Source organism: Geotrypetes seraphini, chromosome 9, assembly GCF_902459505.1.
Source record: "Geotrypetes seraphini chromosome 9, aGeoSer1.1, whole genome shotgun sequence".
NCBI lineage: Eukaryota > Metazoa > Chordata > Amphibia > Gymnophiona > Dermophiidae > Geotrypetes > Geotrypetes seraphini.
Genome location: NC_047092.1, coordinates 76,845,235 through 76,870,693, shown reverse-complemented (window position 1 = coordinate 76,870,693; position 25,459 = coordinate 76,845,235).

The window sequence follows — 25,459 nt, the reverse complement described above, 5'->3', positions numbered from 1 at the left end:
TTTTCCTCATTCCACCATGTTTCCGTGATGCCGATGTCAAGGTTATCTTTTTGTGCCATAGCTTCCAATTCCCCCATCTTATTCCTTAGGCGCCTTGCATTCATGTACATACATTTGAGTTTACAGCCTGTTACTTTCTTGCTTTGCCTCCCTTCTTGTGTCCCTTTCAATCTGTCAGAATTTCTGTCTTGCCTATGATCCGGTGAGTCTTCCCCGCTATCTTCCTGCATGGTATCCTCTGGGTAAACCGATTCCCGAAACATCGACCCTCGGTCGGCTGTCGGCTTTCCCCTTCTTCCTAGTTTAAAAACTTCTCAATTTCTCTCTTGATGTTGCTTGCAAGTAGCCTCCTTCCGTCTCCGCTGAGGTGGAATCCATCCTTCCTGAATAGCTTGTTCTTCCTCCAGAACGTCATCCAGTTGTGCACGAAGTGGAATCCTTCTTTCTCACACCAGCGCCTCATTCACGCGTTGACTGCTTGCAGCTCCGTCTGCCTCTTCTCATCGGCTCTGGGATATTTCTGGGCAAGAATCTAAAGCTCTACCCAGTACTGTGCTTGGGTTCCCACTGCTGAAATCTCTGTCAAAACTGACTCCAGCCCATCTACACCCTCCCAACCACTGAAGCCCTTCCCAGCCCATCCTCTCCCAAACGGTCATTTACAGACAGACACAGACCGTGCAAATCTGCCCAGTACTGGCCTTAGTTCAATATTTAATATTATTTTCTGATTCTGGATCCTCTGTGTTCATCCCACGCTTCTTTGAACTCAGGCACCGTTTTCCTCTCCACCACCTCTCTCGGAAGTGCATTCCAGGCTTCCACCACCCTCTTCATAAAGTAGAATTTCCTAACATTGCTCTTGAATCTACCACCCCTCAACCTCAAATTATGTCCTCTGGTTTTACCATTTTCCTTTCTCTGGAAAAGATTTTGTTCTACGTTAATACCCTTCAAATATTTGAACGTCTGAATCATATCTCCCCTGTCCCTCCTTTCCTCTAGGGTATACATATTCAGGGCTTCCAGTCTCTCCTCATATGTCTTCTGGCACAAGCCTTCTATTATTTTAGTCGCCCTACTCTGGACTGCTTCAACTCTTCTTACGTTCTTCGCCAGATATAGTCTCCACAACTGAACACAATACTCTAAGTGGGGCCTCACCAATGACCTGTACAGGGGCATCAACTTCTTCTTCCTTCTACTGGCTACACCTCTCTTTATACAGCCCAGCATTCTTCTGGCAGCAGCCACCGCCTTGTCACACTGTTTTTTCAGCTTTAGATCTTCGGACACTATCACCTCCAAGGTCCCTCTCCCCATCCATGCATATCAGCTTCTCTGCTCCCAGCATATACGGTTCCTTCCGATTATTAATCGGATTATTAATGCATTACTCTGCATTTCTTTGCATTGAATTTTAGTTGCCAGAAATTAGACCATTCCTCTAACTTTTGCAGATCCATTTTCAAATTTTCCACTCCTTCGGTGTCTACTCTGTTACAAATCTTGGTATCATCTGCAAAAAGGTAAACTTTTCCTTCTAACCCTTCAGCAATGTCACTCACAAACATATTGAACAGGATCGGCCCCAGCACTGAACCCTGAGGGACTCTACTACTCACCTCCGAGCGACTTCCATTAACCACCACCTTCTCCTGCCTGGCCTTCAGAACATGCCTCCATGACAGCTCGCCTTACAGTTAGTTATTTTATTTGATATACTGCCATTTTTTAAAAAAAAGTCAAATCCAAGCGGTGTACAATAAATAAAAACAGTGGGCAATATTAAAAATAAAAACATAATAAGGGGAATGTACACAAACAAATTAACCAAACTAGATACAAGATGTCAAAAGGTTTACAATATCTTAAGGGATAAATAAGCAGGATAGGATACAGAAAGAATAAGAAAAAGAAAAGTAAAGATAAGAGTAAGATAGTGACTACCTGATCACAAGTAATATGAAAAAGTTACAAAGAAATTAACTTCCTAGTCAGAATTATGAGAAAACATTGCAGAGATGAAGACTCTCTAGTCACAAGTCATGGCAAAAGTTGCAAAGTGGCAAACTATTAGGAATTGGATTCAAATGCCATTTTGAAATAAGCCTTCAAGTGAGACTTACATGACTTCAGAGATTTTTCTGTTTGCAGATATAACGGGAGGGAGTTCCAGAGAGTTGGAGCCATTACAGAGAAACTAGAGTCTCTATAAATATCCAAAAACAGCTGGCTATAAGATGGAATAGACAGTAAGGATTGATTTGAGGAACGCAGCTCTCCCCTGGGTGAATAAGGAATCATATGAGAAAATAAGAATAGAGGCAGACCAGAGTCCAGTCCAGCAATTCTCCTTCCCCCACCTTCCCTTGGTCTGGTAGTTCTTTTTTTTCCAGTCCCCCCCCCCCCATTTCCCATCTGGTATCTCTCCTTCACTCTACCTTCACTACTACTACAACTACTACTGGCCTACCTTCACTAATCACGTGCTTAGAGATCGCCAGCTGCAGCCATTCTGATATGCTGCCTGACTGGCTGCCAGCTCCGGAGTCTTCTTTGTACGGCATTCTGCCCCTGAGGAAATAGGAAATGACATCAGAGAGAGTAAGATGCCATACAGAGAAGACGCCAAAGCTGGCAGCCAGGCAGGCAGCATATCGGAATGGTTGCCGCCGGTGATGTCTAGATAGCATGTGATTAGTGAAGAGGCAAGAGGGAAGGAAGCTACCGGATAGGAAAGGGGGGGAGACTGGAAAAAAAGAACTACCAGACCAAAGGAAGGTGGGGAAGGAGAACTGCTGGATTGGGGAAGCCAGGATTGGAACAGGAGAACTGTTGGGAGAGGAGCACCCTATGAATTTGCACAGGAGAGGGGTAGCAACAGAAGCAAAAGGCAGTGTGCTAGGAGAGGTGGCAGAAGGCATTTGGCTATGTAGGGCACTGGCAGACTGTCGTGCTGCTTTCTGAATCTTGCCACCTGAGGCCACCACCTCAGTTGGCCTCATTATAGGACCACCCCAGGGGAGAAGAATGAAAGGGTGCCTTTACTACAACCACTAGACATCCTGCTTGGCTGAGGTAAGCCAATTACTTTTGCTGAGTACTTATGAGTCATGTTCTGGGGTCTGGCTGAGGCTCGGCCTGGTTACTTGACTGAGAGAAACCTGTGTTTAGATTTATAAACTACGCGTATAATGAGTTTTACCTAATGCAAAGCTGTCCTTTCTTTAATAAGTAGCTCAAAAAATCGGCAAAAATATGAGGAGAGGAGGACACCTCTGCTCATATATTGAAGAAAGAGGAAAACATAATAATAAAAATAAAAGTAAAAAAGATGAAAATGAAAAACAAAAAACCACTAGAGAAACTGTGAAAGTGAAGCCTATAAGAAAGAAAACTTTAGAGACTTCAGTATTGGGGAACTGTGGTAGAATAAAATGCTTTATAACAGTATCCCCAGGGCAGAACAATTTGTGATGGCTATTGAAGCTCAAGTGGATTCACCCAATACATCATATTGTCTCTTGAGTGATCGAAATGTGCTTCAAAAAAACTTAAACGCTTAAACACTTGATGAATGAGGAAATGAGTGGCAATTTATAACTTGTTCACTTTCCTCTTTCAAAAAATCCTCAAAGTTCAAAAAGGTGTAATGAAGAAAGAGTGCCAACAAAATATGACCATAAATATCATGAAAATTCAATAAAAAAATCCAACTTATCTGAGTTCAAAGAAGCTGGAACTGTCCATCACTGGCTAAGGTAAGTCCGTAATGTACCTAACAGAGCTCTGTTTCGCTGTCTTCTTCAGGAGCCGAACTTCCTCTGATCAAAAGCTCTCAGAAAACATTTTACACTCCGAGGTGGATCAATCTATTCCAAAATAAAACGTAAAAGGTAAATACTCAAAGAGATTTTATTATCGAGGAGCATCTAGAAAGGAATAAACTTATGATAACAAGCCAACATGGCTTCTGCAAGGGAAGATCTTGCCTGACGAACTTATTGCACTTCTTCGAAGAAATTAACAAATGGATGGACAAAGGGGATCCCATAGACATCGTATACTTAGACTGCCTTTGACAAGGTACCCCATGAACGCCTACTTCGGAAACTGAAGAACCATGGGTGGAAGGAGACGTAGACAAATGGATCCGGAATTGGTTGGCGGGTAGGAAGCAAAGGGTAGGAGTGAAGGGCCACTACTCTGACTGGAAGGGGGGTCACGAGTAGTGTTCCACAGGGGTCGGTGCTTGTACCACTGCTATTCAATGTATTTATAAATGATCTAGAAACAGGGACGAAGTGCGAAGTAATAAAATTCGCAAATGACATCAAACTATTTAATGGGGCTAGGACTAAAGAAGACTGCGAAGATTTACAAAGAGACTTGAACAAACTAGGGGAGTGGGTGACGAGATGGCAGATGAAGTTTAATGTACAGAAATGTAAAGTCTTGCACGTAGGAAACAGAAACCCGAGGTATATGATGGGAGGGCTGTCATTGAGTGAGAGTACCCAAGAAAGGGACTTGGGGGTAATAGTGGACAAGACAATGACGCCGTCGGCACAGTGCGCAGCGGCCGCTAAGAAAGCGAATAGAATGCTAGGTATAATCAAGAAGGGTATTACAACAAGAACGAAAGACGTTATCCTGCCGCTGTATCGGGCGATGGTGCGCCCGCATCTGGAGTACTGCGTCCAATCCCTAAAGAAGGATATGGCGATTACTCGAGAGGGTTCAAAAGAGAGCAACACATTTGATAAAAGGTATGGAAAACCTTTCATACACTGAAAGATTGGAGAAACTGGGTCTCTTTTCCCTGGAGAAGCGGAGACTTAGAGGGGATATGATAGAGACTTACAAGATCATGAAGGGCATAGAGAAAGTGGAGAGGGAAAGATTCTTCAAACTTTTGAAAACTACAAGAACAAGAGGGCATCCAGAAAAATTAAAAGGGGACAGACTCAGAACCAATGCCAGGAAGTTCTTCTTCACTCAACGGGTGGTGGACACCTGGAATGCACTTCCAGAGGGCGTCCAAGTTTATTCCAAGTTTATTAGAAAAATTTGATTAATCGCCTATCACATTTTCTAGATGATGTACAATTTCATAAGAAATCATTTGGGGTGACAAATCTGACAAACAATATTCAAAATGAGTTAAAAATAATAATTACAGACATTGCTATACATAATTTCTACATATAATTTCAAGGCAAAGGAGAGATTATTAAAGGATTACAATCAATATTAATTTAATTTAATTACATTTAAGGAAAAAACAATAGGAGGGGTAACAAATAAAATTTATATTTAATATATAAAGTAAAAAGTGAAAAGTAAAAAAGTTTTTAAAATATAAAATTTATTCATTAAAAGCATCATTAAAAAGGAAGCTCTTAAGTTTGGATTTAAATTTATCTAAGTTCCTTTCCTCTCGAAGAAATAGTGGGAGATCATTCCAAGATTGGGGAGCTGTTATTGAGAAAATGGTGTGACGCCTTGTATTGATAACTTTCAGTGAGGGCACTGCCAATAAGTGTTGATCCTGCGATCTTAACTGTCTCGAAGTACGATAAGGAATTAAAACTCTAAAAATAAAAGCGGGGGTTTTAAATAATAATGATTTAAATGTAAGTAGACATATTTTAAATAAGATTTGGTGTGCAACTGGGAGCCAATGTGCTTTTTTGAGAAGTGGAGAGACATGATCAAATTTTTTGGCTTTATAAATTATTTTAACAGAGGCGTTCTGAATAATTTGCAGACGTCTGATTTCTTTCTGCGATATACCTTTAAACAATGCACTACAATAATCAATTTTGGATATTACTAATGAATGAATTAAAATATTCAGAGATTTTGCACATAAAAATTTTGCCACTGAACGAATTTGACGGAGTCGGTAGAAAGTAGATTTGACCACATAACTTATGTGATCATGATACGTTAATTTATTATCGAATATCACTCCGAGAATCCTAATATTGTGAGCCATGTGCAAAGGAATGCCCTTAATGGAGATGGGAGAAAGTAGTCTAGGGCAATCCTTCCATGGAAAAAGCATAGTGTTCGTTTTATTAATATTCAAGGCTAGTCTATTGGAATCTAGCCAGTATTGAATTTGATTAAGTTTCCCATTAATTGCTGTTATTTCTTGTAAGTTGTTAGGATCAATTGGATGTATCAACTGTATGTCATCTGCGTATGCGAATATAGAAAATCCAATAGATTGACACAGAGTCATGAGTGGAGCAAGGAAAATGTTAAATAGTAAAGATGAAAGTATTGATCCTTGAGGTATGCCATAGGGAAATGAAAAATCATCTGAAGATGAATTATTGAAGAAAACATTTGATGAACGGTTTTCAAAGTAAGACTTAAACCATAGCAATACTTGATCTGCTATGCCAATAGATTGTAACCTGTTTATTAAAAGGGTATGATCAATTGTGTCAAATGCTGATGATAGGTCGAGTGAGATTAACAATACAGAGGTATGATGATCTAAATGATACAGAATGGATGAAGCCATTCCGATTAAAGAATGTTCTGTAGAGTGATTAATCCTAAATCCTGTCTGATTTGGATGTAAAATATTAGTTTTTTCAATGTATTCTGATATTTGATTAAAGACAATTTTTTCGGTAACTTTTGCTAAGAAAGGAATGTTAGCGATTGGTCTATAATTAGTTTTTTCTTCTGGGCCTATCTTTTGATCTTTTAAAACAGGTCAAATCGTGGATTTTTTCCAGGCTAGAGGCATAACTCCCTGTTTAAGACTCATATGAATTAAAGCTAGTATGTGTGGGCCAAATATTGAGAAATATTTCTTGAGGATGAATGGAGGGATGGATTCTATAAAGGATCCCTTAGGATTGACAGTTTTAATTATAAGTTCAAGATCATTAAGACTGGGGAGATTAAAGTTGGAACATTTTGAAGAAAATAAGGTATTACCGGCTTCTTCCGAAATCTGACTAGTTTGTGATTGTAATGAAAAATTTTTCCTGATGTTATTAATTTTATCTATGAAGCAATCTGTTAGTTCCTGTGCTGTTGGTAGTGTTTTAACATCTTGGAATTGATTTTTTGACTTGTTAGTGATTGATTTTAAGATATTGTAAAGCATGGACGTATTTTTCGCTTGAATAATTTGTCTGGAATAATGTGTTGTTTTGGCTTGAATTATTTTTTTTTTATATAATGTTGCATATTCTATATATTTTATTGAATTTGAAGGACTTTTGTCTTTCCTCCAAATTCGTTCTAAGGAACGAAGTTGTTTTTTAATCAATTTGAGTTCAATGTTGAACCATGGATTAATGTATATGCCTGATGAAATATGTTTTATTTGAGTAGGAAATAGTTTATCGATTAGTGACTGTGTAGTGTATATCCATTTTATTAATGAATCATCTAAACAAGTTGTTTCTGAATTTACTAAGTCAAGATCAAAATTTGATGTTATTAAATCTAAAGATAATTTGCTATAATCTTTAAACTTACTAACGTGTAAAGATTTATTGGGTATAGACAGTGCAAATGTGTGTGATATTGTGATTAAGAAATGGTCTGACCAAGGGACAGGTTGGGATGGATGGACATGAAAGTTGTTAAGTGTAGATGTAGAAGAAAGGATCATATCAATTGTATGTCCTGCTGTATGTGTTGGTGATGATATTAGAGGAGATAGATCTAGTTGGTTAAAATGAGAAAGAATGTCTTTAGTATAGTTATTGTTAAAATCTTCGAAATGGATGTTAAAGTCTCCTAAGATTAGGGGATTAGTAGTCGAAGATCCGAAATCAAATAAAAGAGATTGGAGTTGAAATATGTTATTGCTGTTAATAGGGGGTGGGAGATAGATCAAGAGAATGTCCAGTTGGGGTTTAATCCTCACAGAGAATTGTAAATATTCAATAGTAGAATTTATTAGAGAGAAATCAGAACCTACTACTAAAGAATCCTGAAAAATTACTGCTAAACCTTCACCCTTTTTATGGAGGCGATGGTTAAAAATAGCAATGTTACTTACCGTAACAGTTGTTATCCAGGGACAGCAGGCAGCTATTCTCACTAGTGGGTGATGTCATCCGACAGAGCCCCGACACGGACATCTTGAAAGCATGTCTTGCTTGAAGAAACTTAGAAGTTTCGAGATGCCCGCACCGCGCATGCGCCAGTGCCTTCCCGCCCGATGTACCGGGCGTGTCTCCTCAGTTCAGGTAGCTAGCCTGAGAAGCCAACCCAGGGGAGGTGGGTGGGACGTGAGAATAGCTGCCTGCTGTCCCTGGATAACAACTGTTACGGTAAGTAACATTGCTTTATCCCAGGACAAGCAGGCAGGTATTCTCACTAGTGGGTGACCTCCAAGCTAACCCCAATGGGATGGTGGGAGAGTTGGCAAGTTCAAGAGAATAAATTTTGTAACACTGTTTGGCCAAACTGTCCATCCCGTCTGGAAAAAGTGTCCAGACAATAATGAGAGGTGAATGTATGAACCGAGGACCAAGTGGCAGCCTTACAAATCTCCTCAATCGGTGTCGATCTGAGGAAGGCTACAGAGGCTGCCATTGCTCTGACCTTATGGGCTGTGACCTTACAGGGAAGGGATAATCCAGCCTGGGCATAGCAGGAAGAGATACAAGCCGCCATCCAGTTAGAGATGGTGCGCTTCGATACAGGTCGTCCCAACTTGTTTGGATCAAAGGAGACGAAAAGTTGAGGAGCAGTTCTGTGAGGCTTTGTGCGATCCAAGTAGAAAGCTAAAGCACGTTTACAGTCCAGAGTGTGCAAAGCAGCTTCCCCAGGATGAGAATGAGGCTTTGGAAAGAACACTGGAAGCACGATGGATTGGTTGATGTGAAATTCAGAGACCACTTTAGGCAGGAATTTCGGATGAGTACGAAGAACCACCTTGTCATGATGGAATACAGTGAACGGTGGATCCGCCACTAGGGCCTGAAGCTCACTGACGCGGCGAGCAGACGTGAGGGCCACCAGAAAAACCACCTTCCAGGTGAGATACTTAAGTGGAGCCTTGTTGAGAGGTTCAAACGGAGGCTTCATGAGATGAGACAGGACAACATTGAGATCCCAAACCACAGGAGGAGGTTTGATAGGAGGGTTGACATGAAAAAGACCTTTCATAAATCTGGAAACCACAGGATGAGCAGACAAAGGTTTCCCCTGTAGAGGCTGATGGAAAGCCGCAATAGCACTCAGGTGGACTCGTATGGAGGTAGATTTGAGACCAGACTGAGATAGGTGTAAAAGGCAGTCCAATACAGAAGAAAGGGAAGCTCGCTGAGGTTCCGTGGCATTGGAAATACACCAGGAGGAGAATCTAGTCCATTTTTGGGAGTAGCATTGTCGAGTAGCAGGCTTCCTGGAAGCCTCCAAAACCTCCCTCACTGCTTGAGAAAACTGGTGAGGAGTTATGTTGAAAGGAACCAAGCTGTCAGGTGGAGGGACTGCAGATTGGGATGAAGTAGTGAACCTTGATGTTGAGTGAGAAGTGAAGGAAACACTGGAAGAAGTATGGGCTCCCTGCTGCTGAGTTGAAGTAGAAGGGAGAACCAAGGTTGTCTGGGCCACCGAGGAGCAATTAGAATCATGGTGGCATGGTCTGATCTCAACTTGACCAGAGTCTTCTGAATGAGAGGAAAAGGAGGAAACGCATATAGGAAGCGATTCTCCCAATCCAGCAGAAAAGCGTCTGCCTCGAGGCGGAGAGGAGTGTAAATCCTGGAGCAAAACTGAGGCAGCTTGAAGTTGTGGGGGGCTGCAAAGAGGTCTATCTGAGGTGTCCCCCATTGTGCAAATATTTGATGAAGGGGTTTGGAATTGAGCGTCCATTCGTGAGGTTGGAGAAGACGGCTCAATTTGTCTGCCAAGACATTGTCCTTCCCCTGAATGTAGACAGCCCTGAGGAAGGTGTTGTGGCGGACCGCCCAATCCCAGACTCGAAGAGCTTCCTGGCAAAGGGAGGCCGAGCCCGTGCCCCCTTGCTTGTTTACATAATACATGGCGACCTGATTGTCGGTGCGAATTAGGACCACCATGTCGTGAAGCAGATGTTGAAAAGCCTGAAGAGCATTGAAGATGGCTCTGAGCTCCAGAAGATTGATTTGATGGAGTCGTTCCGCACTGGTCCAGAACCCCTGAGTGCGAAGACCATCCAGATGAGCTCCCCATGCATAGTTCGATGAATCGGTCGTGAGAACCTTCTGGTGGGGAGGAGAGTGAAACAGCAAACCTCTGGATAGATTCGAAGAGGTCATCCACCAAAGAAGAGACTGCCGTAGAGCAGGAGTGACTACAATGTGGCGGGACAATGGGTCGGACACCTGAGTCCACTGAGATGCCAAGGTCCATTGAGGAATTCTGAGATGTAGTCTGGCAAAAGGCGTCACATGAACTGTGGATGCCATGTGACCCAAGAGGACCATCATGTGTCTCGCTGAGATGGACGGGCGAGAAGACACCGACTGGCAGAGTAGAAGAAGAGCATCCATGCGCTGAGGAGGGAGGAACGCTCGAAGTTGGATGGTATCCAGGACCGCCCCGATGAAGGGGAGAGTCTGGGTGGGCTGAAGATGTGACTTGGGAAAGTTGATCTCGAAGCCCAAGTTCTGCAGAAAACAAATCGTGGTCAAGGTCACCGAAATGACCTCTGGGGCCGACGGGGCCTTGATGAACCAGTCGTCGAGGTATGGAAACACCTGAAGACCCATGTTCCGGAGTGCAGCGGCCACCACCACCAGACACTTCGTGAAGACTCTGGGCGAAGAGGAAAGGCCAAATGGAAGCACTCGATACTGCAGATGTAGATGTCCCACCCGAAATCTGAGGAACTTGCGGGAGGCCGGATGAATCGGGATGTGAGTGTAGGCCTCCTTGAGGTCCAGAGAGCATAACCAATCGTTCTGCTCGAGGAGGGGATAGAGAGAGGCAAGGGTCAGCATACGGAACCGCTCCTTGACCAAAAACTTGTTGAGGACTCGAAGGTCCAAAATGGGCCGCAGATCGCCCGTCTTCTTCGGAACTAGGAAATACCTGGAGTAAAACCCTTGGTTTTGCTGATCTAACGGGACCGGCTCGACGGCCCGAAGCCGAAGCAAAGCTTGGGCCTCCTGGAGAAGAAGAGCGGTCTGCGTTAAGTTTGAAGGATACTCTCTTGGAGGGTGGTCCGGGGGGACCCGTTGGAAATGAAGAGAGTATCCCTCTCTTACGATGGTAAGGACCCAAAGGTCTGTGGTGATCGCCTCCCATCGATGACAAAAATGATGGAGACGACCCCCTATGGGAAAAACAGTGGAAGACAGAACGTCGGTTATGCTCCCTGGAAGAGAGTCAAAAAGGCTGAGTAGCCTTGGGTGCAGCCGGCATCTGAGGCTTCTGCTGAGTCTTTTGCGGAGGCTGTCTCTTCGCAGGCTGTCTCGCAGGAGGAGTCTGCCTCGGTTGATAACGCCGCTGGTAAATTTGAGGCGGTCTGGATGGACGAGACTGCTGAGGTTTCGGTTTAGGACGTAGAATAGACTGAAAAGACTTTTCATGGTCCGACAGCTTTTTAGTAACAGTTTCGATGGACTCATCAAATAGTTCCGCTCCTGCACAAGGTACATTTGCCAGTCTGTCTTGGAGGTTCGGATCCATATCGATGGTTCGAAGCCATGCCAGACGATGCATGGCAACCGAACATGCCGCCGCTCGAGCCGAGAGCTCAAAGGCATCGTAGGAGGATTGCATCAGTTGAAGGCGTAATTGGGACAGGGTCGCCACCACCTCTTCAAACTGGAAACGAGCCTGAGCATCGATGAAAGGAGTGAACTTGCGGAGCACCGGCAAGAAAAAATCCAAGTATGAAGAAAAGAAAAAGTTGTAGTTGAGCACTCGAGTCGCCATCATCGAGTTTTGATAGATACATCTTCCAAACTTGTCCATCGTTCTCCCCTCTCTGCCCGGAGGAACGGAAGCATAGACTTGGGAGGGATGAGAACGTTTGAGAGAGGACTCGACTAGAAGGGACTGATGAGAAAGTTGAGCTCCCTCAAACCCCTTGTGGTGAACGATGCGGTATCGAGCATCCAGTTTACTGGGGACTGCAGGTAAGGAATACGGTGTCTCAAAACAGCGCATGAAAGTCTGGTCCAGCAGTTTGTGTAGAGGAAGCCGAAGTGTCTCCGCCGGAGGATGAGGTAAATGCATGGTGTCCAAATACTCTTTAGAATATTTTGACCCAGTGTCCAAAGTCACATCCAAGTCATCCGCCATTTGTCGGAGAAAGGATGAGAAAGACAGTTGGTCCGCCAAGGCCGGCCGACGAGACGGGCTAGAAGACGTGGAAGCCTCCGGGTCCAGGGAGAGCTGAGATCGGCAAGGAGAATAGGAAGTAGATGGTTCCTCATACTCCGGCCCTTCCGGCTGGGACAAATCCGACGAGGAGTATCCCAAACGCTGCATCTTCTTCTGCGGGGACACCTCCGAATGACGTGAGGAGTGCCGAGAAGAGTGTCGAGATCGATGCCCCTCCCAGTGACGGGACGGAGAACGAGATCTTCTATGCATCGAGTGGTCCTTCGAAGCCTCAAAGGAATGGATAGGGCTTGATGCAGTGGATCGTAGAGGTGGCAGAGATGCGGATTCACGCAGCGCCACCCAGGTCTGGTATGGAGTGCGGAAGAACTCCTCCTGCGATGCAGAATGCCCAGGACTACGATTATCAGGAGCCGCCCTAGCACCCTGTTGGCGTGGAGGTGTGATGGGCTCCAAAGGTGGCATCTCAGGGAGGGAAGCTCTCCTGGAGGATTCCGCCACCCTCCGCCGATCCCCCTCGTCGAGTAGAGAGATTGAGCGACGAGGAGGAGGGGGAGGGGGCGGACCGCCCTCTGAAACCGGGGTCGGAAGCTCACCGTGAATGTTGGCAATAAGCCGGGGTCCCATAGTGCGCATAAGCTCGACAAACTGAGCTTCTAGCAGGGAACGAAGCGAAGCCGATATTGAGGGATCCGCACCGAAAGGGGGTCCTCCAGTATGGTCTTCGCGTTCCTTCGTGGCCAAGTGCTTCTGCTTGCTAGCTTTAGGCACTTTGATGACCACCGGAGGAACAGTGGAAGGCGGTACCTGAACCGAGGAGACGGAAGCAGGCGCCGATGCTGAACTCGATGCTGAAGCCGGTGTGAACGATGCAGGCTTCACGATGCTCGATGCAGGAGTCGTCGATGCAGGTTTCGAACGGACCGGCGAAACCTCAACAGCCGCAGTAGTAGAGATGTCCTTGGCAGTCTCCATCTTGAACATCGACTCCCAGAGCAAGCAGCGCCGCTTAAACGAGCGCGCAGTGAGCGTGGAACAAGGCCGGCACGATTTCGGAACGTGTTCCGGACCAAGACACTGAAGGCAGCGTCGGTGTGGGTCCGTCAGCGAAATCGCACGCTGGCACTTGCTGCACTTTTTAAAACCGGTGATTGGTCGGGACATAGGCCGGAAAATCGACGCTGCAAGGTCGAAGCCGCTAGGCCGCAGCCACGAGGCCGGCCCGGCCGAACCCCCGGAAGAAATAATTTTAAGTTTTTTTTTTTTTTTTTTTAGAAAAATAAAGTAAAATTGAAATAAAATCAAAGAAAGAAATAGAAACGCGGGAATTAGAAGGCAAAAAACTGAATTTCAGTCAGCGCAGAATGAAGTACAAACTTCTCAGCTCCGCGGAAAGAAAAGAACTGAGGAGACACGCCCGGTACATCGGGCGGGAAGGCACTGGCGCATGCGCGGTGCGGGCATCTCGAAATTTCTAAGTTTCTTCAAGCAAGACATGCTTTCAAGATGTCCGTGTCGGGGCTCTGTCGGATGACATCACCCACTAGTGAGAATACCTGCCTGCTTGTCCTGGGATAAAAATGAGAATCCTGGAGGGCATGCATAAGAGAGGTAAGCTTCCTCTCCCTCAGTAAGCCAGGTTTCTACTAAGCATAAAATATTATAGGATGATTGAGTGATAAGATCTTTCAACAGATGATATTTGTTTTTAATTGACCTAACATTTATTAACCCTATTTTAATTTTATTTTTATTTGTGTAATCTAATTTTCCTTTAGGTGTTATATTAGGTTTCTGTAATGGTAAAGAAATATTAAATCGTTCTAGGTTCTTAGCAGAAAAAGATGGATTGAAGAATTTAATAGGCCTATGCCCAGTAATTACAGGAATATTAAAAGTAGGATTTTCCATTTTAAAATAACTTTTGATTGGGGGCTGACCTGATAATTTTGATGTAAAAACAAATACGGCATTAACAGGAAACCGATCTGATACACTTAAAATAAATAAGAGATTTAGTATTAAGGGTATCAAAACAAATGGTAGTAAAAAATGCTTACCTAAAGTAAGAAATTGGTTTCCCATATATCGAAAGAGTTGCGCACAAAGGAGCGCAATAAGGAGCAGGACCTGCTCCTTAGGTGCGCTCCTTTGCGTCGTGCGCCGCAGAAGGCTTGAATATAAGTGCCATGGAGACAACTGTAGAAGAAAATTAAGAGCAAAGTAAAATACACGATATCTAAACGAGCAGTAAAAATAAACTTTAAATTCTATAAACCCTTCAATTCAATCAAAGTGCAACGTGCAAAAATCGTAAGGACAGGGTACAGTATTGGAGTTCAAGAAGTGATTGGACAATTTTCTGAAGGAAAAGGGGATAGAAGGGTATAGATAGAGGGTTACTACACAGGTCCTGGACCTGATGGGCCGCCACGTGAGCGGACTACTGGGCATGATGGACATCTGGTCTGACCCAGCAGAGGCACTGCTTATGTTCTTATCTCTACAGCCCACACATTGAAAAGTATATGCTTCACTTTCACAGTTTCTCTAGTTTTTGTTTTTCATTCTCATATTTTTTACTTTTATTTTTATTATTATTTTTCCTCTTTCTTCAATATATGAGCAGAGGTGTCCTCTTCTTCTCATATTTTTGCCGATTTTTTGAGCTTCATATATATGCGGCAAGTTATTTGGTTCTTCTTTATATCATTTCTTTAATAAAAGCATTAACTATTTTTTCTGCGGCCTTCCAAGTACCTACAAATCCAAAATGTGGCCCTGCAAAGGGTTTGAGTTTGAGACTGCTGAAGGCCATAGTGGAGAGATAAAATGAATTCTTTGCCTTGGTCTTCACCGAGGAAGTTGTGGGGGAGCTAACGATGCTAGAAATGGTATTCAATTCTAATGAATCAGAGAAATTCAAATAAATTTCTGTAACACTGGATGATGTAATGGGTCAATTTGATAAATTGAACAATAGCAAATTGTCTGGACTAAATGGTATACATCCCAGAGTGTTGATAGAATTGAAAAATGAACTTGCAGAACTATTGTTATAATTTATAATTTATCTTGGTTGGGCAGACTGGATGGACCATTTGGGTCTTTATCTGCCGTCATCTACTATGTTACTATGTTATTATGTATCTTTAAAATCCAGCATAATATCAGAAGACTGGAGGGTGGCCAACATGAGGCTAATTTTAAAAAAGGTTCCAAAGGTGATCCAAGAAATTATAGACCGGTGAGTCTGATGCCAGTGCTGGGCAAAATGGTGGAGACTATTATAAAGAACAAAATGACAGAACATACATGCTTGAGTACCTGATTGTAAAAACCGCTTAGATAACCTTGATAGGCGGTATATAAAATCCTAATAAACTTAACTTAATAAACTTAATAAACTTAAAACATTATATATAAGCATGGATTAATGAGAAAAAGCCAACATGGATTTAGTCAATGCCTTGCTAATCTGCATTTCTTTGAAGGGGTGAATGAATATGTTGACAAAGGTGAGCTGGTTAATGTTGTGTATTTGGATTTTCAGAAGTCATTTGATAAAGTACCTCATGAAAGACTTCTGAGGAAATTAGAAAATCATGGGATAGGAGGTAATGTCCTATTATGGATTAAGAACTGGTTGAAAGCCAGAAAACAGAGTAGGGTTAAATGGTCAATATTTTCAATGGAGAAGGGTAAATTGTGGGGTTCCCCGGGGTCTGTGTTGGGACTGCTGCTTTTTAATATATTTAGCAACGATCTAGAGATGGGAATAACTAATGAGATAATTAAATTTGCTGATAACACAATTTTGTTCAAAGTTGTTAAATTGCAAGAAGATTGTGAAGAATTGCAAGAGCACCTTGGGAGACTGGGTGTCAAAATGGCAGATGACGTTTAATGTGAGCAAGTGCAAAGTAATGCATGTGGGAAAGAGGAACCCGAACTATAGCTACGTGATGCTGGATTCTATGTTAGGAGTCACTGCCCAGGAAAAGATCTAGGTGTCATTGTTGAGGATATGTTGAAACCCTGAGCTCAATGTGCAGTGGCTGCTAAGAAAGCAAATAGAATGTTAAGAATTATCAGGAAAGGAATGGAAAACTAGGATGAAATATTATAATGCCCTTGTATCACTCTATGGTATGGCCATACCTCGAACACAGTATGCAATTTTGATCACCATATCTCAAAAAAGATGTAGCAGAATTAGAAAAGGTACAGAAAAGGTTCAGGAAAGGCTAAAGCGGCTAGGGCTCCTCAGCTTGGAAAAGAGACGGCTCGGGGTGATATGATAGAAACATGACATCAGATAAAGACTGAATGGCCCATCCATTCTGCCCATTCACAACATCTGCTTTCTCCTCCTCTCCCTAAAAGATCCCACATGCCTGTCTCATGGAGTGGAGTGGAAAGGGTAGATGTGAATCGCTTGTTCACTTTTTCCAAAAATACTAGGACTAGGGGACATGCGATGAAACTACTAAGTATTAGATTTAAAACAAACCGGAGAAAATATTTCTTCACACATGTAATTAAACTCTGGAATTCATTGCCGGAGAATATGGTGAAATCAGTTAGCTTAGTGGGGTTTAAAAAAGGTTTGGATAATTTCCTAAACGAGAAGTCCATAGGCTATTATTGAGATGGCCTGGGGAAATTCACTGCTTATGCCTACAATAAGCAGCATAAAATCTGTTTTACTACTTAGGATCTAGCTAGGTACTTGGGACCTGGGTTGCCAGTGTTGGAAACAAGATACTGGACTTGCTGGACCTTCGGTCTGTCGCAGTATGGCAATTCTTATGTTCTTAACATACAGCTTTAATGTTTATTTCTAGTGAGCTACAGAATGGTAGATAGAGGGTTTTACACTGAGATGTCCCTTCCTGTATGGACTTTCAACTTCACTTCCATATGAAAGAATTAGTTGAATGATGATATCATTTAATTTCATTTCCTAGAGAGTCCTTGAAATGTTTCTTATAGAGCATAACAACCAACCAAAAAGCAGGAGACCATGCTGTATGGTTGATCTACTTTAGCTTGTCCTCCTTTATAATTAGTTTGCCCTTGTTTAGAGATGCCATGCATTTTGAATGAAAAAATACTGCAACTATTTCCTATTCCAGTAATTTTCCGTCCCCAATTTTCCCACCTGAGAATGTGATTTTTGGCTCTATCATATCTAGAGCCCTGTTCATTCCCAAAGTACAGAAGTGGTGCTTGGGAATCAAGCTCGGATCTTTGGCAAGCAACACACAGCTCTGCAACTGAGCAATCAGGAAAGCATGAAAGGATTTATTTTTGATCAAAGAAACACTCTAAAAGACGGGTCAGGTCTACATTCAGAGTCAGATTCCCACTTAAGGGAAACAGTGAAGACAAATTGGAATTTCAGTTGTGACTACTCCCCAATGTCTTCCTGCAGTCAAACACCATGGAAGCCAGATGGGTAATAATATTCTCCATGTGTCTTTAGCAGAATATGATTAACCTGCATTTGTTCAGAGGTGACACTTCAAACCCTACTAGAGTGATAAGAAAGACATGCATAAAAGTACTTTTTAAAAAAAATTTAAATATGTAATCACAGGTATGATGGCTGGCATTTCTTCAAGGTTGAAGTTACCGTTGCTATTTGAGGGAAATAAGTTCATGATCTTTCCAGATCTGGCTAAAGCTATGAGACAGAAGAGGAAGAAATTTTTGGTACTTTAAGATTGCATGAAAAATCTGGGTGCTCAGTATGGTTTACTGTACCCTGCACATCTGAATGCTCACATTTTTCAATTCTACTAGAACTTTTGAAGATCCAGAGGAGTTACAATCCTATTTAGATACTGTGGCAGTGGTGTAGTAAGGGGTGCAAAGGGGACAGTCCACGCCAGTCCCTATCTTGCTTGGGGCACCGGCACCCCTCCTCCTCTCCACCCCCCTTCCCACTCTTCCCCCGCATGTGCGCATGTGCACCCCTTCTCTTCCCCCATACCTTTTAAACTTCGGAGCAAGCAGCCACCAACTTGCTGCCCACGTCAGCTTCAGTGCTCTCTCTGACATCACTTCTGGATTCTGTACGGAAACTCAGCAGCCCCTCTCATCCAACTATTCTCTACTGTTTGGTCGACATCAAGAAGAATCCTTAACAGAATTCAATTAAACCTGCCATCCACAAAATACCTCCACTACAAGCAAATTTTCCACTCTACGCTAACTTATCTGGGTGTAAAAACCTGGAATGACCTCCCAGAAGCAATCAGGAAAGAGACAAACTACACCGCATTCAGGAAAAACCCACCTCTTTGACATTTAACTGTTCAGCTTCTGTATTGCACTCCCTACTTCTAGGCCCCTCCCCTTGCTTCTCTATGTCCTTCTAATTTCCCACTTCCTCTTTGATCTGTCGCCTTGAGCTTGTATAGGTTTGTGCGACTCACAAATGGAAGATTAGATTACGGTAGATAAAGAGGGTAGATGGGTGTTATTCCAGGTTAAGTTCTTGGGTGCTGTTCTTGTGTTTGTTAATATATATTAGCCAAATGTGGATTCACCTGAGTTTTTTCATGGTATTGCAAATTATGTGGGAGAGTCGGGTGAAGCTCATGTTGTTCTGGATGGGGATTTTAATCATATTCAAGATGGGTCCTTAGATAAACAGTCAACAAGTGAGAGACCACTAACTAAAGCTAGTAAGGCTATTACTTCTATAAGTCAACAATTGGGCCTTGTGTACTCATGGCATATAAGTGAGACAGTTTACATTCTTTTTACCAGTCCACAAATCTTATTCCTGGGGTGGTGTGTTTTGGTTTTTTTTGGTAAGTCATTATTACCATATTTGACAGAATCAAAGATTTCTGGTATTACTGTTTCAGACCATGCAGTTATTCTGGTTGAATTGGAAGGTGATTTTTTAGTGAGAAAACGGTCTCAATGGAGATTAAACACTGCATTACTTCAGCATGAGGCTTTTCAAGAAATAATTTCAACAGCCATAGCTGATTATTTCTTATATAACTTGTTTATTTATTTTTAGTATTTATATTTATATACCACTTTTAGCCTAAGTGGTTTACATTCAGGTACTCAAGCATTTTGTTGACTGATTATTCACATGTGGTGGGGGGCATTCAAAGCAACAATTTGGGGTGTTGTGATAAACCTTACGGCAGAGAAAACTAAGGAAAGGAAATGGGAAGGTTGGAAGAGGAAATTATACAACTGGAAAGGGCTTGTATTCGAAACAAATCCAGGGGTAGAATTAAATCAGTGGCAGAAATTGAGATATGCTTACTATGCTTTGTTAAGTATGGAGCAGTGGTGTAGCGAGGGTGAGTGGCGCCTGGGGTGGTGGCGCCATTCCCCCACCCTAGTCTATGCCACCCCCTCACTTCTCCCTTTCCTTTCCTCCATACCTCTAGTTGAAGCTGTTGCTCATGGCGGTTAACAGCATGCTCCTCACAACCTCATCGGCTCACCCTCTGCTATCACTTCTTATGCGCGGCACCTGAAGTGACATCAGTTGGAGAGCCGACAGGGTCGCGAAGAGCATGTTGTTGACCTCCGCAAACAATAACTTCAACTAGAGGTATGAGGGGAAGGGAAGGGGGTGCACGTGTAGAGGGGAGGAATAGGAAGAGGTGGGGAGCAGAGAAGAGGAGGAGTGCCGGTGCCTCCACCAACATGGCGCCTGGGGTGGACTGCCCCCCCTCATTCTCCCCTTACTAAGCCACTGGTAAATCAATTTTTATGAGTAAATCTTTATATTATTCAGAAAACAATAAGTCTGGTCACCTCTTGGCACATGTGGAAAAACATGTAAAGCTAGGGTACCTTTGATAGTGGGACATTGTGGTACCTGTCTCACTAAAGATGCTGATATTGCTATGGAATTTCAAGAGTTCTATAATGGTTTATACAAATCTGAAATTAAATACTCTTTGCAACATCTGGATGATTTTTTAACTGGCTTACCTCATCCAGAACTTTCATTGCAACAACAGGAGGATTTGGGTAATAGAATTACTTGGAAGATATTAAACAGGTGCTTAAGAGTCTCCCAGGTGGGAATGCTCCAGGCTCCAATGAATTGCCTGTTGAATTCTACTTGGTGTTTCAAGATTTGTTGTTTACATATTTGGTAAAGTATTATCAAGCTTTAATATATTATGATATTGATAATGGTGGCGTGTATTGTTTTATAGAGTCTCGAATTGTAGTACTACCGAAACTAGGACGAGATCCTTCTCATGTGGAAAATTATAGACCTATTTCTTTGATAGATGTGGACTACAAGATCTATGCAAAAGTTCTTTCCATACGTCTTTCTAAGTTTATGCCCTTGCTGATCCATCCTGATCAGAGTGGTTTTGCACAGGGATGATTAGCTATGGATAATTCACATACATTTTGGACAGTTTTATCCATATCTCCTCAAGTACTTGAACCTTTGGTAGTCTTATCATTGGATGAAGAAAAAGCATTCAATTGTTTAGAATATTGGAATGGTTCAGAGTAGGTAAATCATTTTGGGGTTTATTATGGCTGTTATATGTAGCACCTATAGCAAGGGTATTTGTTAACGAAATTTTATCTGACATTTTCCATCTTCATTATGGTACAAAACAAGAGTGCCCTTTATCTCCATTATTGCTTAATTTGGCATTGGAGCCATTGTTAATTGCAGTTAGAGAGAATTATATGATAGAAAGTATACAATGTGGGTCTATTCATTGTAAGCTATCAGCATATGCAGATGATCTATTGTTTTTCTTAACAACTTCTTCTTTGGATACTTTATTTTTCAAGTTAGAGAGATTTTCCGTCATATCAGGATATATGGTAAATTGGCAAAAATCAGAGGCTATGCCTCTAAATGTCCATACTGATAGAGGGCATCTTGGAGATCTTTCTTTAGTATGGGCTGCAGATAAACTGAAACGAATGGGGGTTTGGTATAGCACATCATTGGAGAGCACTTTAGCACTTAATAGGAGTGCAATGATTGCAATTGTTGATGCATTAGTCACTAAATGGTCTCCTTTACATTTGTCATGGCTGGTACCTTCTTTAGTGATGCATCACAAACAAAAGAAATTCCTAGGTCAGTGCCACAAATTTTACAATTCTTGGCAGATAGTCTGTGTCTATTGTGGCCGGAAGCAAATTTTATATCTATATGGCATAATTCTGACATAAAAATTCAAGGTAATATGATAAATTGAGCTGACTAGCAAGGTAAAAACGCAAATGGTTTGCTACTCAGCTCATGAGTAGCAATAAGCTTAAGTCCTTTGTTGACCTGAGAGAGAGTTTGACTTAGGATTATAGTATTATTACCAGTGGTTGCAACTTCGGCATTGCCTGCAGAGTTCCAAGTTGTTACAATTGGTGCAGAAAGGAGACATGGGTATGCATGATTTCTGTGTAGGATTGTTTGGACAGAAAAAAAAGCATCTTCAGTGTACAGAAAGTTTAAGACTGTTGCTATGGTAGTTGTGTAGGCTTGGAACATATAAGGGAACATATTGGTGAAACTGTTGATGAAGAGTAATAGATATTCTTTTGGTCAAGGGTTTGCAGACCTACTCTATCTGCTTCTATGACTCAGTCTTTATTTTATATAGCTCATCAAGCACTTGGACACCATATAAATTGTCTAAGATGTCGAGGAGTGGGAATGATAAGTGTTGGTCTTGTTATTTGGAAGTGGGAACTTTTAAACAAATGTTATATACTTGCATCAATGTACAACAGTTTTGGATAAGTGCGTGGATAAGAAATGAAAATATTTTTCATTTTAGACTGTCACTTGCGATCTGCAGCTTTGTCCAAAATTTTGCATACATCTGAAGCAAAGGTGTTGATATATTAATGGGATTAGCAATACAACATATTTTATCTAAATAAAAGAATAGTTCTGTATTATCTTAGGTTGCATGGTGGAATGTGGTCTGTTTAGTATGAAAGTACGAAGAAGTAGCTGCTGTACAAAAGTGTAACAATTTATTTTAGAAGGGTTTGAAGATTGATGGATTTGTATTGTCAATCTTTTGAACAATAATTAAACTGAGGATCTGGCTTTCTTTTTTTAAAATAAATCTTTATTAGTTTCAAAAAGAAACATACAGTGCAATAGAACATATGAACAAATAATACAATAATTAGCACTTATATCTACCAAATAACAATATAATTACATATCACCCCTTCCCCCCTTCCCACCCACCCTCCCTGGATGTGTGTAAAATTCATTCGAAAAGCAAAGGCTTATACTAGAGATCAATTCTTTACAAACTTTGCTAATGGTCCCCAAATCTCTTTAATTTTGTTATAGTGGCCGAAGTGTTCCGAGTGCATTCGCTCATATTTATAAACTTGGCATAAGGTTTCCCACTAAAAGACATAATTTAGTCTATTCCCAATTTTTCCAGTTTTTTGTAATTAGCTGCATAGCCACTCCTGGCAAAATAAAAAATAATCTATTCTTACATGCATTAATTGGACTCTTAGAGGGGCATAATAAAAAAAAAAAATGTCTAAGTCCCCTTTTGGCCTAGGCCCTAAATGTTGAAAGTAGAAGCAGGGAAAATGTCTATTCTCAAAACAAACGTTTGTTTTGGGAATGGCCTGCCTCTATGTTCAGCTGTTTAAACGTTGAGACCACCACTACGTCTACACTTACAACACATTATCAACCCCAAAACAGCCTAAGTCCCAAATGCACAAAACAAGAGCTTTTAGCTAATCTCTCCTACCGCAATCCACCTTACCCCCCCCCCCCCGAACCAATATGGGCAGGAGGGATCCCAGCCCTCCTGCCCCAATGAACCCCCCCCCCCTCACCCTGATCCAATATGGGCAGGAGGGAGCACAACCCTTCCTGCCCCGGCGACCCTCCTACACCCACTAAGATACGGGCAGGAGGGATCCCAGGCCCTCCTGTCCACCGCAAACCCTGCCAACGACTACCCCCCGACAACTGACCCCGCAACACCCCCTGCCGACCCCACGACACTCCCCCCACCCCAACACCCCCCTTTATCTCAAAGAAGTTGGACGGACGGACGGGTCCCAAGCCCGTCCACTTGGTAGGCCCGACATACGCAGAATGGCGGGCCTTAGGGCCTAATTGGCCCAGGTACCTCAAGCATGGACCCAACCCAGCCAATGTGCCTAAGGCCCCGCCCACAGGAGGGACCTAAGGCAACTGGGCCAATTCCAGTTGGCCCAGGCACCTAAGGTCCCTCCTGTGGGTGGGGCTTTAGGCGTCTGGGCCAATCAGGCCCTAAGGCCAGCCATTCTGCATATGGCAGGCCTGCCGGGCGGACGGGCTTTGGACTCATCCGGCTGGCCAACTTCTTTGAGGTAAAGGGGGGTATCGGGGGTGGGGTTGGGTCATGGGGTCGGCAGGGGATGTTGCAGGGTCAGCAATTGGGGGAGGTTCGGGGGTGGACATTGGGGGGGCTTCATTGTGGATAGGAGAGCCTGGGATCCCTCCTGCCCGTATCTTAGTGAGGGTGGGGGGTAGGGGGGTCACCGGGGCAGGAGGTGTTGGGCTCCCTCTGCCCATATCCGATCGGGGGAGGTGTGGGTTTCGTCGGGGCAGGAGGGGTTGGGCTCCCTCCTGCCCATATCAGATTGGGGTGGGGGTTTTGTCGGGGCAGGAGGGCCTGGGATCCCTTCTGCCTGTATTGGTTCGGGGGGGAGGGGAAATCACAGCAGGAGAGATTGGCTATCTCTCCTGCTGCAATAGCAATCCGAAGTGCTGCGATTGGTGGCAATTCGGGGTATCGTTATCACGGCAGGGGAGATGAGCCATCTCTCCTGCTGCGATCGTTGCGGTGGGGTGGTAGGCAGGTTGCCGGGGCTGCTGAGCTGTTCGTGGCAGCCGCGATCAGCTCAGCAGCCCATTTTTCGGCACTTATACCTATTTTGACTTGTTAAAACATATAAGTTAAAACATATAAGTGCCGACTAGGCAACCTGTCTAAACTTTTGGTTAAACCTGCTGTATGACTATGTCTAGGTCGGCCCCCCCTCCCACCCTTTCCCCTCCTCTAAAAATGCCTCTCTTCGCTTTATGCATTTAGAGGCAAGGGAAAGGCTGATAGGTACTTGGACGATCAGGCTTTTTGATCATCCAAGTACCGATTTAGGCCACTTTTTAGACTTTTTAAAAATTATTATTATGAGTCCCTTAGGTTTTAACAGAGTCCTGAATAATACTATGTCATATGACAATGGAATTGAAGCTTCCAATATCATATTAATTTTACCCCATATAGACTTCCAAAAATTGAGTATCAAGGGACAATAGAACAACAGATGATCTAGTGTCTCTATTTCAAGATGGAAGTGCCAGCATCTATTAGATTTTGAACTATCTAATTTTTGCAAACAAACAGGGGTCCAAAAAATCCTATATAACTGAAAAAAAACCAAGTTTGTCTCATAGATGCTGATGCTGTACATCTTATCCTGCATGAGCAGACGTGAGGGCAATGAGAAAGACCACTTTCCAAGTGAGATATTTCAGAAGAGCCATAGACATTGGTTCAAATGGAGGCTTCATCATTGAGCAAGAACAACATTGAGATCCCAAACCACTGGAGGCAGTTTGAGAGGAGGTTTGACATTAAAAAGTTATTTCATAAATTTGAAAAACCACCCTTCAATAGGCTGATGGAAAGCAGCAATTGCAATGAGATGGACTCGGATCGATATAGACTTGAGGCCAGAGGAGGATAAGTGCAAAAGATAATCTAAAACAGATTATAAGGAGGAATGTTGAGGCTCCTTATCATGAGAGATGCACCACGTAGTCCATTTTTGGTGGTAGCATTGTCTAGTGGCAGGCTTTCTAGAAGCCTCTAAAATGTCTCTTACAGGTTGAGAAAACTGAAGAGGAGTTATGTTGAGAGGTACCAAGCTGTCAGGTTTAGAGACTGCATGTTGGGATGAAGTAGAAATCCTTGACTCTGTGTAAGCAGAAATGGAAAAACTGGTAGAGGTTATGGCTCCCTGTTGCTGAATTGAAGTAGAAGGGAGTACCAAGGTTGTCTCGGCCACCGAGGAGCTATCAGAATGATGGTGGCATGATCGTTCTTCAACTTGACTAGAGTCT